The sequence below is a fragment of the Caretta caretta genome, chromosome 2 (genome assembly GCF_965140235.1).
Source record: "Caretta caretta isolate rCarCar2 chromosome 2, rCarCar1.hap1, whole genome shotgun sequence".
In the NCBI taxonomy this organism is placed as follows: domain Eukaryota; kingdom Metazoa; phylum Chordata; order Testudines; family Cheloniidae; genus Caretta; species Caretta caretta.
This window is the reverse complement of record NC_134207.1, coordinates 13,317,166-13,332,706: the sequence shown is the minus strand read 5'-3', so window position 1 is coordinate 13,332,706 and position 15,541 is coordinate 13,317,166. Positions and strand designations below refer to the sequence as shown.

Here is a 15,541-nt window from a genome sequence, read left to right as displayed (position 1 = left end):
TGGTTTATGTGACTTGCCTAGCCTCAAATAGGAATTCCATGACAGAGGAAGGGATAGAATCCATTTACCCAGGGTGATATTCAACTTTCTTAGCCGTAAGACAATCCATTCTCTTCCTGCAGTCCCCTGCCTCATTCACTACATATCTTCCAACTTCAGGAACAAATGATGCTGGGATTCTACAGATAATAGCCACATTCACTCCACAACTCTCATTAATTTCCAGAGCAATGTCCATCCTGTGCACTTAATGAGGCAAGAATCCTATGTGATTGTATAATTAAAGACTGTATCATGATGCATACCTACAAGAGGGCTGAATTCTAGCATTTCCTAATTTTTGAATACTTGACTTTGCAACATTAACATTCTTTTAACATATCCTTTGGATGCAATATTACATTTACCATCACTTAGGACTATGTTCAGACTTAGAAATGGTTGCAAATTTTCTGTCAAAATGATTTTTCAATGGAAAATTCATTTTCCACAAAATGAAAAATTTCTATGGGGAAATTTTGATTTTGCTGGAAATTAATATATTGTTTTGGGTAAGTTTGATTTGAATCAGAGTATTTCATTTTTTTGAAGTAACCCAAAATATTTAAAAAGAAAAGGAGTACTTGTGGCACCTTAGCGACTAACCAATTTATTTGAGCATAAGCTTTCGTGAGCTAGAGCTCACTTCATCGGATGCATACTGTGGAAAATACAGAAGATGTTTATATACATACAAACCATGAAAAAATGGGTGTTTACCACTACAAAAGGTTTTGTCTCCCCCTACCCCACTCTCCTGCTGGTAATAGCTTATCTAAAGTGATCACTCTCCTTACAATGTGTATGATAATCAAGGTGGGCCATTTCCAGCACAAATCCAGGTTTTCTCCCCCCCCCCCCTTTTTCACACACACAAACAAACCCTAAAAAAAATGGGGGGGAGAAAACCTGGATTTGTGCTGGAAATGGCCCACCTTGATTATCATACACATTGTAAGGAGAGTGATCACTTTAGATAAGCTATTACCAGCAGGAGATTGGGGTAGGGGGAGACAAAACCTTTTGTAGTGGTAAACACCCATTTTTTCATGGTTTGTATGTATATAAACATCTTCTGTATTTTCCACAGTATGCATCCGATGAAGTGAGCTCTAGCTCACGAAAGCTTATGCTCAAATAAATTGGTTAGTCGTTAAGGTGCCACAAGTACTCCTTTTCTTTTTAAGAATACAGACTAACACGGCTGTTGCTCTGTAACTTGCCAAAATATTTAGTTTTTAATCAATTCAATAAAACAGTAATCTGAATTTCCTTATCAATATATTTGCCTTATGGGAGTTGTAGTTCAGGACACCTATTTTTTCCGGGAGGACTACATCTCCTATAATATAATTCAGTTTCTCTGCCAGTGAGCTATATGGTGCATCATGGAAGTCACATGATTATAGGTGCATTGTGGGAAATGTAGTCCAGCTTGGAGCCTGGGTCATAGAGGAGAATGGGGCACCAGTCTCCTGAGCTACAACTCCCATGAAGCAATGTACCACTAGGGGAAAATGGAGCATAATTTTGAACTAACTCAAAATGAAGCTTTTTGGGTCAGTTCAATAAACAAATAAAATATTTTGGGAGCGTTGTAATGTTTTGTTATGATCACAAATATGAAAATGTTTCATTTCAAGATTTCTGAAGTGACTCTTTTCAGAATGTCCATGCCACCAAAAATGTGGAAACGTCTACTGTTTGTCCTGTTTGGGAGAGAAACAAAGTTTGGAATTTCCTGTCGGATTGTTCAGCTATATTCATAGTTTACTCTTGGCCCTGTCCAAAGGCTCACACAAAGATCCACCATACCAAGAGGAGCTGCAGTTAGGAAATGTGTCTCTGATACACGCCTGAGTAACTTGGGCCAAAACCTCAACCAACGTGAATTGGGGTCACACTCCCTGAAGGCCACCAACCCCCATGGTTAGCATATATGAATAGGTTCTGTGGGCTAATACCAACAGAACTCTATCATGATATATTTACTGTTTACACAATATATCAAATACAACTATTTTACACACAGAATCCCTTAGTAGCCATTGCCTTATATACTCTACCAAGAAAACAAATCCAAATATATAGAGCAGTGCCAGCTACGCTGTTGTTTTAGGTATTGATTGTTTGACAAAACCACCATGGTAGATCATATTAAATCCTCTGTAACTGCTTCCCTCGTACATTAGGACTGCTTGGATTCACTGCTGTGGTTGAAAAATGTGACAATTACACAAAGGATTACACCTGACGGTCGAGAGTCTTCCCAGGAATGTGCCCTGTCTCAGGGTTTTAAAGTCTCTAAGATATTTATTTAAATAGACACAGAAATGACAGCTGATCCCCAGGAAAGGTTCTTAATAAAAAAAGAAATCTAGCTCATCTGGGCTTAATGAAAACTTCTTCTCCTCTTGTTGGACACTGTAATTTATATAAACTCAGGTACAGGTACAAGAAGAGCCACAACATACCGTAGCATCCTAGAGCATATTTTTAACAGAAAGATTCATATGGCTGAAATCTGCTCGAGGTTAAACACATCCATACTCATTAGGCATGCTCCTGCCCACATTTACACTGTTTTAACACCAGGGTTATTTTTCTAACTACAGTGGGAATGAACATAGAATCATAGAATATCAGGGTTGGAAGGGACCTCAGGAGGTCATGTAGTCCAACCCCCTGTTCAAAGCAGGACCAATCACCAACTAAATCATCCCAGCCAGGGCTTTCTCAAGCCTGACCTTAAAAATATCTAAGGAAGGAGATTCCACCACCTCCCTAGCTAACGCATTCCAGTATTTCACCACCCTCCTAGTGAAAAAGTTTTTCCTAATATCCAACCTAAACTTCCCCCACTGCAACTTGAGACCATTGCTCCTTGTTCTGTCATCAGCTACCACTGAGAACAGTCTAGATCCAACTTCTTTGCAAACCCCTTTCAGGTAGTTGAAAACAGCTATCGAATCCCCCCTCATTCTTCTCTTCCGGAGACTAAACAATCCCAGTTCCCTCAGCCCCTCCTCATAAGTCATGTGTTCCACTCCCCTAATCATTTTTGTTGCCCTCCGCTGAATGTTTTCCAATTTTTCCACATCCTTCTTGTAGTGTGGGGCCCAAAACTGGACACTGTACTCCAGATGAGGCCTCACTGATGTCGAATAGAGGGGAATGATCACATCCCTTGATCTGCTGGAAATGGCCCTACCTATACAGCTCAAAATGCCATTGGCCTTCTTGGCAACAAGGGCACACTGTTGATAAATATCCAGGTTCTTGTCCGCTGTAACCCCTAGGTCCTTTTCTGCAGAACTACTGCCGAGCCATTCGGTCCCTAATCTGTAGCGGTGCATGGGATCCTTCCGTCCTCAGTACAGGACTCTGCACTTGTCCTTGTTGAACCTCATCAGATTTCTTTTGGCCCAATCCTCTAATTTGTCTAGAGCCCTATGTATCCTTTCTCTACCCTCCAGCGTATCTACCTCTCCTCCCAGTTTAGTGTCATCTGCAAACTTGCTGAGGGTGCAATCCACACCATCCTCCAGATCATTTATGAAAATATTGAACAAAACCGGCCCCAGGACCGACCCTTGGGGCACTCCACTTGATATCGGCTGCCAACTAGACATGGAGTCATTGATCACTACCCGTTGAGCCCGATGATCTAGCCAGGTTTCTATCCACCTTATAGTCCATTCATCCAGCCCATACTTCTTTAACCTGCTGGCAAGAATACTGTGGGAGACCATGTCAAAAGCTTTGCTAAAGTCAAGGAACAACACGTCCACTGCTTTCCCCTCATCCACACAGCCAGTTATCTCATCATAGCAGGCAATTAGATTAGTCAGGCATGACTTGCCCTTGGTGAATCCATGCTGACTGCTCCTGATCACTTTCCTCTCCTCTAAGTGCTTCAGAATTGATTCCTTGAGGACCTGCTCCATGATTTTTCCAGGGCCTGAGGTGAGGCTGACTGGCCTGTAGTTCCCAGGATCCTCCTTCTTCCCTTTTTTAAAGATGGGCACTACATTAGCCTTTTTCCAGTCATCTGGGACCTCTCCCGATTGCCATGAGTTTTCAAAGAGAATGGCCAATGGCTCTGCAATCACATCCGCCAATTCCTTTAGCACTCTCGGATGCAGCGCATCCAGCCCCATGGACTTGTGCTGGTCCAGCTTTTCTCAATAGTCCCAAACCACTTCTTTCTTCACAGAGGGCTGGTCACCTCCTCCCCATGCTGTGCTGCCCAGTGCAGCAGTCTGGGAGCTAACCTTGTTCGTGAAGACAGGGGCAAAAAAAGCATTGAGTACATTAGCTTTTTGCATATCCTCTGTCACTAGATTGCCTTCCTCATTCAGGAAGGGGCCCACACTTTCCTTGACTTTCTTCTTGTTGCTAACATACCTGAAGAAACCCTTCTTGTTACTCTTAACATCTCTTTCTAGCTGCAACTCCAGGTGTGATTTGGCCTTCCTGATTTCAATCCTGTATGCCCGAGCAATATTTGTATACTCTTCCCTGGTCATTTGTCCAATCTTCCACTTCTTGTAAGCTTCTTTTTTGTGTTTAAGATCAGCAAGGATTTCACGGTTAAGCCAAGCTGGTTGCCTGCCATATTTACTCTTCTTTCTACACATCAGGATGGTTTGTCCCTGTAACCTCAATAAGGATTCTTTAAAATACAGCCAGCTCTCCTGGACTCCTTTCCCTCTCATGTTATTCTCCCAGGGGATCCTTCCCATCAGTTCCCAGAGGGAGTCAAAGTCTGCTTTTCTGAAGTCCAGGGTCAGTATTCTGCTGCTCTCCTTTCTTCCTTTGTCAGGATCCTGAACTCGACCATCTCATGATCACTGCCTCCCACGTTCCCATCCACTTTAGCTTCCCCTGCTAATTCTTCCCAGTTTGTGAGCAGCAGGTCAAGAAGAGCTCTGCCCCTAGTTGGTTCCTCCAGCACTTGCAGCAGCAAATTGTCCCCTACACTTCCCAAAAGCTTCCTGGATTGTCTGTGCACTGCTGTAGTGCTCTCCCAGCAGATATCAGGGCGACTGAAGTCTTCCATGAGAACCAGGGCCTGTGACCTAGTAACTTCCGTTAGTTGCCAGAAGAAGCCTCATCCACCTCATCCCCTTGGTCCGGTGGTCTATAGCAGACTCCCACCATGACATCAACCTTGTTGCTCACACTTCTATACTTAATCCAGAGACTCTCAGGTTTTTCTGCAGTTACATATTGGAGCTCTGAGCAGTCATACTGCTCCCTTACATACAATGCAACTCCCCCACCTTTTCTGCCCTGCCTGTCCTTCCTGAACAGTTTATATCCATCCATGACAGCACTCCAGTCATGTGAGTTATCCCACCAAGTCTCCGTTATTCCGATCACATCATAATTCCTTGACTGTGCCAGGACTTCCAGTTCTCCCTGCTTGGTTCCCAGGCTTCTTGCATTTGTGTATAGGCACTTGAGAGACTTTGCTGATCATCCCTCTTTCTCAGTATGAGGCAGGAGCACTCCCTTCTCGCGCTCTCCTGTTTGTACTTCCTCCCGGTATCCCACGTCCCCGCTTACCTCAGGGCTTTGGTCTCCTTCCACCAGTGAACCTAGTTTAAAGCCCTCCTCACTAGGTCAGCCAGCCTGCTTCCGAAGATGCTCTTCCCTCTCTTCGTTAGGTGGAGCCTCTCTCTGCCTAGCACTCCTCCTTGCAACACCATCCCATGGTCAAAGAATCATAGAATCATAGAATCATAGAATATAAGGGTTGGAAGGGACCCCAGAAGGTCATCTAGTCCAACCCCCTGCTCGAAGCAGGACCAATTCCCAGTTAAATCATCCCAGCCAGGGCTTTGTCAAGCCTGACCTTAAAAACCTCTAAGGAAGGAGATTCTACCAAATCCAAAGCCTTCTCTCCGACACCACCTGCGTAGCCATTCGTTGACTTCCACGATTCGACGGTCCCTACCCAGGCCTTTTCCTTCCACGGGGAGGATGGACGAGAACACCATTTGTGCCTCAAACTCCTTTATCCTTCTTCCCAGAGCCATGTAGTCTGCAGTGATCCGCTCAAGGTCATTCTTGGCAGTATCATTGGTGCCCATGTGGAGAAGCAGGAAGGGGTAGCGATCCGAGGGCTTGATGAGTCTCGGCAGTCTCTCCATCGCATCGTGAATCCTAGCTCCTGGCAATCAGCAGACTTCTCGGTTTTCCTGGTCGGGACGGCAGATAGATGACTCAGTCCCCCTGAGGAGAGAGTCTCCAACCACTACCACCCGCCTCCTTCTCTTGGGAGCGGTGGTCTTGGAACCCCCATCCCTAGGACAGTGCATCTCATGCCTTCCAATCGGTGGAGTCTCCTTCTGTTCCCTTCCCTCAGATGTATCATCTAGGCCCCTCTCCGCATTCGTACCTGTGGAGAGAGCATGAAAGTCGTTACTTACCTGTATCTGCGTTGCTGGTACATGGACGCTCCCCTTTCTTCTTCTGGAGGTCACATGCTGCCAAATTTCTTCACCGTCCTTCTGTCCCCGCTGAGCAGCCTGCTCTTAATCTTCAGAACGTTGTGTCCGTAGAAGCATATCCTGACATCTGTCCAGGAAATCTTCAGTTTCTCTTATGCAACGCAGGGTCGATACTTGTTTCTCCAGACCTTGAACCTTCTCTTCCATTATGGAGACCAGCTTGCACTTTGTACAGATAAAGTCGCTTCTGTCCTGTGGAAGAAAGACAAACATGGCACATCCTGTGCAGGTCACAACAGCTGAACACTCCCCATCCATATTACCTTCCTTCTACGAGCTTCCTCAGGAGTTGTAGTAACTACTCAGAGAAGCCGGCAAGATGTAAGCCTCAGGGGGCTCTCCCCAGGCGAACTCCCAGGCAAACTCCCTCTGTTAGCCTCTCTGCTGTTTGCCGCTCAGCTGGTTTTCATAACGGTCAGACCCACTCAAGGTCTTTTTATAACAGTCAGATCCACTCGAGGCGCACCTGGAACAAAGCACTCCCAATTCACACTTTTCAAACACGCAATCAAGCACACTGTCAAACTGTCCCCACAACAGACACTCAGATACTCACCAACACAGCCCCCCTAATGCAGCACTTAGCGTACCTCCTCACAAACAGATCCCAGGCAAACTCCCTCTGTTAGCCTCTCTGCTGTTCACCGCTCAGCTGGTTCGCAGCTGACTGGCTTTTTATAACAGTCAGGCCCACTCAAGGCTCACCTGGAACAAAGCACTCCCAATTCACACTTTCAATCACTATATGGTATAAACATGATTTATACCAATGTAAGAGCTTGTGCAATTTTATTCTCATCCACAGTTCTATTCAAGTTTAAGTAACATCCATGCGCTAAATGCTGCTTGTGCGTTTTGTTATGCTGGAAATTGTCAATGGCAGCCTTCGAGCAGCTTTTTTGATCTATAGACAAGCACAGACCTGACTGAAATTGATGGTTGTGCTAAGCACCCTTGTTTCAGGCTAAATGGAAGGGAAAAAATCAATGCCCCTTTATAGAGTGAGAGCTGGGAACAATAGAAGCCACTGCCCAAGGCAATAGGGCTAAGGGGTTTCCCTAGGACTGCTGGCAAATGCAGGGGTTAGGGGATTGTTTGGCAAGATGTGTGTATGTTAGGCAGAAAGCCAGCAAACAGGAGAAGCAGTAGTGTGTGTAGCCCTGGGAGGAAGCAGAGGGACAGAGCTCCTTGGGGCACAGGATTCACTGGAAAGGCAGATTTGGAAACTGTGAGCAAGGAAACTTCCTGCTGCTGTTTGTTTCTACTGTGTTGAGGTAAACAGTATTGTGTATAGTCTTTGTAAACAATGATTTCTCCAAAGAAACACCTGACTCATAACATCAGTTTCTCCTAATGGTGACACAATCTCGCAGTGCCCCAATGGCCAGCTACTTGGGCCAAACGAGCAACAGTTTTATCCCTTTCACCGCCATGTGTCTTTCTCATCCATTTAGATTGTAAGCTTTTGGGGGCAGGGACTGTCCATTATTCTGTACTTGTTCAGTGTTAGAACAATGAGGCCACTTTCTCAGTTGGTTCCTAGGCACTGCTGTAATTAACACCATCAATAATAATAGATTGTAGGGCCACCTGATAAATTATGTAACCATGACTTGTAGCAAAAAGGTGAGGGGGCAGGGGGGAATCTAAAGTGTCTTTAAAAATAGTTTAACTGAATCTAGAACTACAAACCCTAATATTGCCACAATATGACTGCCCCCGAAGCAGCAGAGTTATATATATATATATATATATATATATATATATATATATATTGCTGATGCTGGTATATGTAGGGGAAAGGATCTCGGGAGGGGCAAAGGTATGAGTGTGGAGTGAAAGATTTCTTTGCAGGTTGCGAGAGGCCAAAAGGGGGGAAAGGAGAAAGGAACGGGTTAACTCAACATTCCAGCTAAACCGAAAGAAAAGAAGTTGACTCCAGCCCAAGGCCACTGCACACAACAAATTCTCTGCTAGCTGCCAAGAAAGATAGGGGCCGAGATTCCAGCCCCGACCAGCCGTGAAAAAGGAGAGTTGCTGAATAACATTTCAGGGGCTGCGAAAACGAGTGAGACGGCGAAGGTCAGCAAGTGGAAAATTATCGTCTCACATCCCTGAAGCCGGTGTGTTTTGGGAAAGCTGAGGAAGACACGGAAAGCCGGTTTGGACTAGTACAAAGAGCACGGGGGACAGAGGTCCCTGAACGGAACACCCCCAGAAGAACCAATGGCTTAAAAATCCTCCCAAGAGCCAGGGCAGGTCGGAGATCAACAGCGGACCCTGGATGACCCATGCACGGGACAGAACTCCCATCCACCCTTCCCCCTCTTCTTCTTATGTTACACCCTGGCTTGGTCAGCCTCGGGTAGTACGTGTGAAAGTGGGTTAGGACTTGGGGCGCTAATGCTTTCTCCCTTCCTCTGATTGATGTGGGGAACCCCCAGCACTCTCCACTGTTATTTTACTTTATTTTATTAATAAAGCTTTAAAATTTAGTCACTTGGTGTGCTCCTTCATCTCCTCCCCGAATGATCCTACAGCCTCAGCCTGATCACCTGACGCCCCAGGCAGATTGGCAACTTAAATCTGTCACAATATGTATTCATACGTTTGTTTGTTGAGTGTCTTGTGTCTTCCCATGGCAGAGTTAAGATGTTGTGTGTATCTCCATACCTGAACATGTTTCTATTACTTTTGGGTTTAACCTTAAATCAGAATTTCCTGGATCTATAATGCTTGTTTTCGGGAGGCATCTTCCCTACTTAGGCATTCTAGACAATCCCACTAGGTGCCCATCTGCATCTTTAGGTGCCTAAATACCTTTAACAGTCTGGCCTTAGGCTGCTAAAAGACAGATTTTCAAAGATATTGAGGTGCCTGAAGATGCAGATAGATGCACAACTACCTTTGAAAAATCTATGGCTAAGCACCTAAGCCACTTCTGAAAATGGGACTATGGCTCCTAAACCACTTAGGTGCTTTTGGAACTTGTACCCCAATTCCCTGCTGCAGGAGCATAAAATGTATCTTCCTCCAGTTGTCATCCTAACTAAGATATTTTAAGCTAGCCGGTGCTTAGCCTTTTTCTTACAATGAAAAGCCACTGCTCCTACACAGCTGCTGCTTCATCTGAGGCCACTGCAATAACACAGATTTCCCTCCTGAAATCACAGGTTGCAAACCACTTTGTTTAACAGATGTCTGTCTGAAAAGCTTGCAATTCCTCATGTGCGAATGGAGCTATTAAGCCCCAAACCTCATTACACAAATAATGTCCATTTTGATATTTCAGGGAACCTTCTGCAAAGGTGCTCACAAGAGTGTTCTAAATGATCCATAAACACTGGCGCACAGGGTGGGGGGGGCAAAACTGAGAGTGGGCAATTTGTTTTCACCAAATGTTTCCCTTCAAAGGAGAAAGCAATCGCGGGGGTCACTTGGGGCCCAATCCTGCAGAACCTCCTTCTCACGCAATCTCCCTGGTAAAGCAATTAGCCCCGTATAACAGCCTAGTCCTGACAATAAGGGCTACTTGGGTGAGTAAGGGCTTTGAAGGACTGGGTCCTTGGTTTGTAGAGTATTAAACACACAAAACAGACACTCTCTCCAGCCAGCCATGTAACTCACTCCCATCTCTTGACAATTTTGTTTGATTCTTTCTGGCAGTCGTGCCCATTGCCAGCGACAGGAACAGGCAAACCAGCTGGAATCAAATGAGAATTGACCCCAAAGTTCAGCCTACCTTGCAGGTATCATATGTACTGTCTTCTGTATTTCTGAGTGTCTCCTGTATTCTTTGGAAGTGTAAAGTCTGAAATATAATGGGAAAGGCTGCTCGGGAAGTATCTGCGGCCTAACAGAGATGGGGCCCCAATTCTTGGGTATAGTTGAGCTATGGTCAATGGCACGACCTGGGGTGGAAGCATGGGAAGAAGGCAGTTTTATGCCAGCTTTGTGACTCTTCAATTCTGGGGCCAGCTAGAGGGTGGGTTCAGAGTTAGAACATATTAAGGGCTGCTCCGTACAAGGGACTGTGAGGCAAGGGGTGGCATTGAATTTAAACACTACTTATACATCACCATGGATCCTGCTCACCCTCCCATGCTGGTGGAATTCCCAGCCACTGGGTTTACAGCCCCTTTGCACCAGCGGAATGGCACAAAGGAGCCATAGAATCCCAAAGAACTCACTCCGGGAGGGCTAAACAATCCTCTGAAGTTCGGCATGTTCCTTTGGAATGAATCTCAGGGCCGTCTGACCGACCTCCCCCCTCAATGCACACACATTTTGCCCAAAAGAGCGCAGCCACCCCATCTCCGAATTGTGACGAGTGAATCAAAACCAAATGCACCAGATCTGAGTTCCCTGCATTGTACGATCAGCAGCAGAACCTGAAACACTCTGGATTTCCTGCCTCTGCTCTCAATCTGTAATTCAGTACAGCTAATGCAGGGCGCTTTCCTGGGGCGTGCCAACAGGCCAGATCCTAAGAGTTGCTGAGCGTGGAGGGCCTGATCCAAAACCCACTGAAGTCAATGGAAGAATTTCATTAGCATCAAGGGGCTTTGGAGTGAGCACCTGCAACTCCCAGTGAAATCAAAGGCCCAGATCCTTCAATGTGAGTTGATTTGAAGCCAGGCCAGTGGGATTTTTCCCCGAATAGGCCTACTGGGAGCTGCGGGTGTTCTTCAGGTGCTCAGAACTGGTAGGATTGGACTGTTTGACGTCTGCTGGAATTGAGGCTGATAAGCCCTGCACAGGGTTGGGCCCATAAACTATATGCTATAATGCACATGCAATCCTTTATAAACTGGTAAAACTTACTTTTCAGCTGCAACAATGGCTAAGGAACACAATAGAGCTATCTGCCAGCAAAGGGGACAGCTAATTCATCTGTTGCTGAACACTCTTTCCAGGTGTAATCACAATGTTTCCTGCCTAGGATTATTGCCACAGAGCTAGTAAATGTTTCCCCTAGAGGAGGAAACACACTGCAAATAACTTCCCTTTAAAGAGGGAGGCTTATTGGATTTTTACACTAGACAACGTGAGCTCTGTGTAAATATTGAGTGATAGGTATAACAACCCAAGGTGACCTACAACTTCACAATGGTCACTTTGCTGTACACTCCACAGCCACTCATATCTTCATGCTGGCAGTGGGGACAGAAATTAGCCGCCCCCCTCTTTCAAAAGGCTTCATGCTTACCAGCTGAGTTAGAGGAGAATTTGCTAGTGTGTGGAAGTTTAGGGCCGATGACATGCAGCATTTCTAGCTATCTGAGGGACTTCTATGGCTGCCCATCATCCTAATGTCTAAACGCCTTGTCAAGGTTCCTCCCCCACTCTGAACTCTAGGGTACAGATGTGGGGACCTGCATGAAAACCTCCTAAGCTTATCTTTACCAGCTTAGGTCAAAAAGTTCCCCAAGGTACAAAATATTCCACCCTTTGTCCTTGGATTGGCCGCTACCACCACCAAACAAATACTGGTTACTGGGGAAGAGCTGTTTGGAAACGTCTTTCCCCCCAAATACTTCCCAAAACCTTGCACCCCACTTCCTGGACAAGGTTTGGTAAAAAGCCTCACCAATTTGCCTAGGTGACTACAGACCCAGATCCTTGGATCTTAAGAACAATGAACAATCCTCCCAACACTTGCACCCCCCCTTTCCTGGGAAATGTTGGATAAAAAGCCTCCCCAATTTGCATAGGTGACCACAGACCCAAACCCTTGGATCTGAGAACAATGAAAAAGCATTCAGTTTTCTTACAAGAAGACTTTTAATAGAAATAGGAGTAAATAGAAGTAAAGAAATCCCCTCTGTAAAATCAGGATAGTAGATACCTTACAGGGTAATTAGATTTAAAACGTAGAGAATCCCTCTAGGCAAAAACTTAAGTTACAAAAAAGATACACAGATAGAAATAGTTATTCTATTCAGCACAATTCTTTTCTCAGCCATTTAAAGAAATCATAATCTAAGACATACCTAGCTAGATTACTTACTAAAAGTTCTAAGACTCCATTCCTGGTCTATCCCCGGCAAAGGCAGCATATAGACAGACAGAGGCCCTTTGTTTCTCTCCCTCCTCCCAGCTTTTGAAAGTATCTTGTCTCCTCATTGGTCATTTTGGTCAGGTGCCAGCGAGGTTACCTTTAGCTTCTTAACCCTTTACAGGTGAGAGGATTTTTCCTCTGGCCAGGAGGGATTTTAAAGGGGTTTACCCTTCCCTTTATATTTATGACACGCCTCATCGTCTTTGGTGTATTTATCCTCACAACAGCCCTATGAGGTAGGGAAGGATTATTATCCGCATTGTACATAAGGAGACACAGAGACTTGCCTAAGGTCACACAGAGAGTGCAGGTCTCCCAAGTCCCCAGCTAACACAATACCCTGGACTGGTCTTCCTCTCTGCTCTGGTAACTCCCAGTTCTGTGCCTATTACACCCGAGGGCAGTGTTACCTGAGGGAATTCATTACATTATGAAATATTGAAATCCATATTTTTCTCCTGGAAAAAGCAGATTTAACAGATCCTAGATCTTCCCCCCCCTCAAAAAAATTGACATTTTTTTCCAAAATGTCATGAAAAGCTCTGTTTTCCCTATTCCACTGGTAAAGTGAAACTATATTAATTAATTGAATTACGTCCTTGCAAACATGGGTGCTTAGATGTTATTTATTTATTATTATTGTTGTTATTATCATTATTAGTTTAGTTTAGTTTATTTATAAAAGCACACACCTTTGGATCACCGTATTCAGTATATATTTCATCCCATCTGGCAGTGAAAGGGAGAGTGAGTCTGCTTTTGGAATAAATTACCTTCCATATTCATGCTGATGAACCTGGGGAATCCCTTTCTTTCAACATAAGGGATTACTCAGTCTCTAGATAACTCTCCAATGTAGAATATTATGCAGGACGCAAAGGTCAATTACAATTGCTGACTAATTGTGTTTTCTTGTCCTGAGCTGAGCTTAAACAATGGAATGAATACCCAGGCAATTAATATTTTAACCTACATTGAAAATTGGAAAAAAAGCACTGAGACACAGAATGCCCCAGGTGTACGGAAATGTTCATCATCAACGAAATGAAATGCCATATCTAAACCCCTCCAGCAAACTGAGAGACAACAATAATTAGGCCAGATTCTCATTTACACTAAAGCCGTTTGCACCATCTGGCAGTGTAATGGAGGTGTAGAGTGGCCACACATTATGTTTACACTTAGTTACGGCCCCGCGCAGTGCAAAGGGACCTTTGTGTAAATAAGAATCAGGCTCATTATTATTACTTGTTGTCTGGTAGTGCAATGTTTCCTACATTTTTAAAAGTTGTCTCCCACTTCAGGGATCACATCCAGTCACATCCCTTTTAATCCTGTCACGTTGTTAAAGCCAGACCCATCTTTATTTATACTTCTTTCACTGTAAATAGTCCTTTCCCTGCCCCCCACGTTAGGATACCCTGCCGTAGATCTTCACAATATAATTCTTCCTCTCTTCAGTTAGTTGCTTTGATGAACAGTAAAAGAGTTAACAAAACGTATCATCATTGGCATCAGAGTTACTGCTTTTTGAAATAACCGGGAGCATTCACACGTCCAAACTATGGTTTCAACCTTTCCATAGCTTCAGGCAGACTTGTCTGCATCACTTACACTGGGGTCATTTTGAAGGATTGTTGACAACAGCTAGATATTTAGGGCCAGCATTTTATGGGTACTTATACACTCCAATGGGAGTTAGGTACCTTGATGTTTTTGGAAAATCCCACTAGGTGCCTATCTGCATCTTTAGGAACCTAATACCTTTAAAAAGCTGGCCCTTCTTCTTCTTTGTTTTTGTTGTTGTTGTTGTTTTTAATGAAAGCTGAGATTCTGGAGAACAGTTAGGAGGCCTGCTCACAGGTCTTCCTGGCTAGTCCTTTGTGCCCCTGCAGGAGGGACACCACACTTCAGGAGATGCTGTAGTAATATCTAGAGGCCCCAGCCAAGGTCATGACTCCATTTTAGTTCTTAGGCACATGACCAACCTTCTATTCTAATCTAACCAGGGTCTTTCCAAGGCACCTGTCACCTTGGTAGCCAAACACAACTAAGGAAAAAGGACTAAAGTCTATTATAATTTATCTTATTTCTTTCTGTTTACCCAAGCATGGGGGTGTCAAGTTACTCCAAATTTAGCCAGATGCAACCAGAGAGCAGAAATATGTACACTCTTAAACTCCAGAGAATAACATGTACGACTTGAGGTAATCAAAAATGGCAGACTCAGTAAGTGTGAATGGAGCAGATTGGAGGATATGGAGGGTAAAGAAAGGAAAGGAAATTGAGTGTAAGAAGGGTGTTAGAAGAACAACTATAAATTCTTCTTATCTGATTCAAGAAAGGAACAACAACAACAAAAAACCCCTCCAACTAGTCACAGATGGAGATAAGATAAGTGATGTGTTCACTTTGATGAGACTGTGATAATGCCAGCTGTTAGTCGATAATTTCAACAGGGGAAATATTGTTATGACAATAAACCTCTGGATTACTCAATTAAAAGGGAACCCAGGATTTTAATTATTTTCTTCTTTTCTTTATTTAGAAAGATAAGAAAATTAAGAAAGGGAGATCTAACCTCTCTGAAAAGAAAAAAAAAAGAATCACAGCTCAATAAAGATCATAATTATTGAAATATGCCATTTGCTCACACAGAATTGGGTTTTCCGTAAATGAAAAAAAATTCCGAAACTATGTACAGAACAATTGTAATGAAAATTTCAGGAGAAATACAGTGAGAATGTCCCAACAATGGGAAAAGGGTGGATTTCAAAGTCCGTGAAACAAAACTTCAGCATTTGTAAATGGGTCATGAAACGGCTATCCCGTTTCCCAGCCCACTCTACTGCTTTGCGGTTTGAGCTCTAGGGGCTCATTTTTACTTGCCAGGCACCCTCATCCATTGGGGAGATAGGAGCCA

General features: G+C 44.2%; 1 long non-coding RNA gene across 1 annotated transcript in view; it reads right to left on the bottom strand.

Moving 5' to 3' along the window:
• The window catches only part of LOC142070937 (uncharacterized), a 40,896-nt gene extending 28,248 nt beyond the window's left edge, over nucleotides 1-12,648 (bottom strand). Inside the window, exons 1-2 of the long non-coding RNA XR_012666866.1 lie at nucleotides 12,568-12,648; nucleotides 6,477-6,749 (exon numbers count right to left, since the gene is read on the bottom strand). This is a non-coding gene — a long non-coding RNA (uncharacterized LOC142070937). The remainder of the gene's footprint in view (nucleotides 1-6,476; nucleotides 6,750-12,567) is intronic.
• Nucleotides 12,649-15,541: the final 2,893 nt, after the last annotated feature.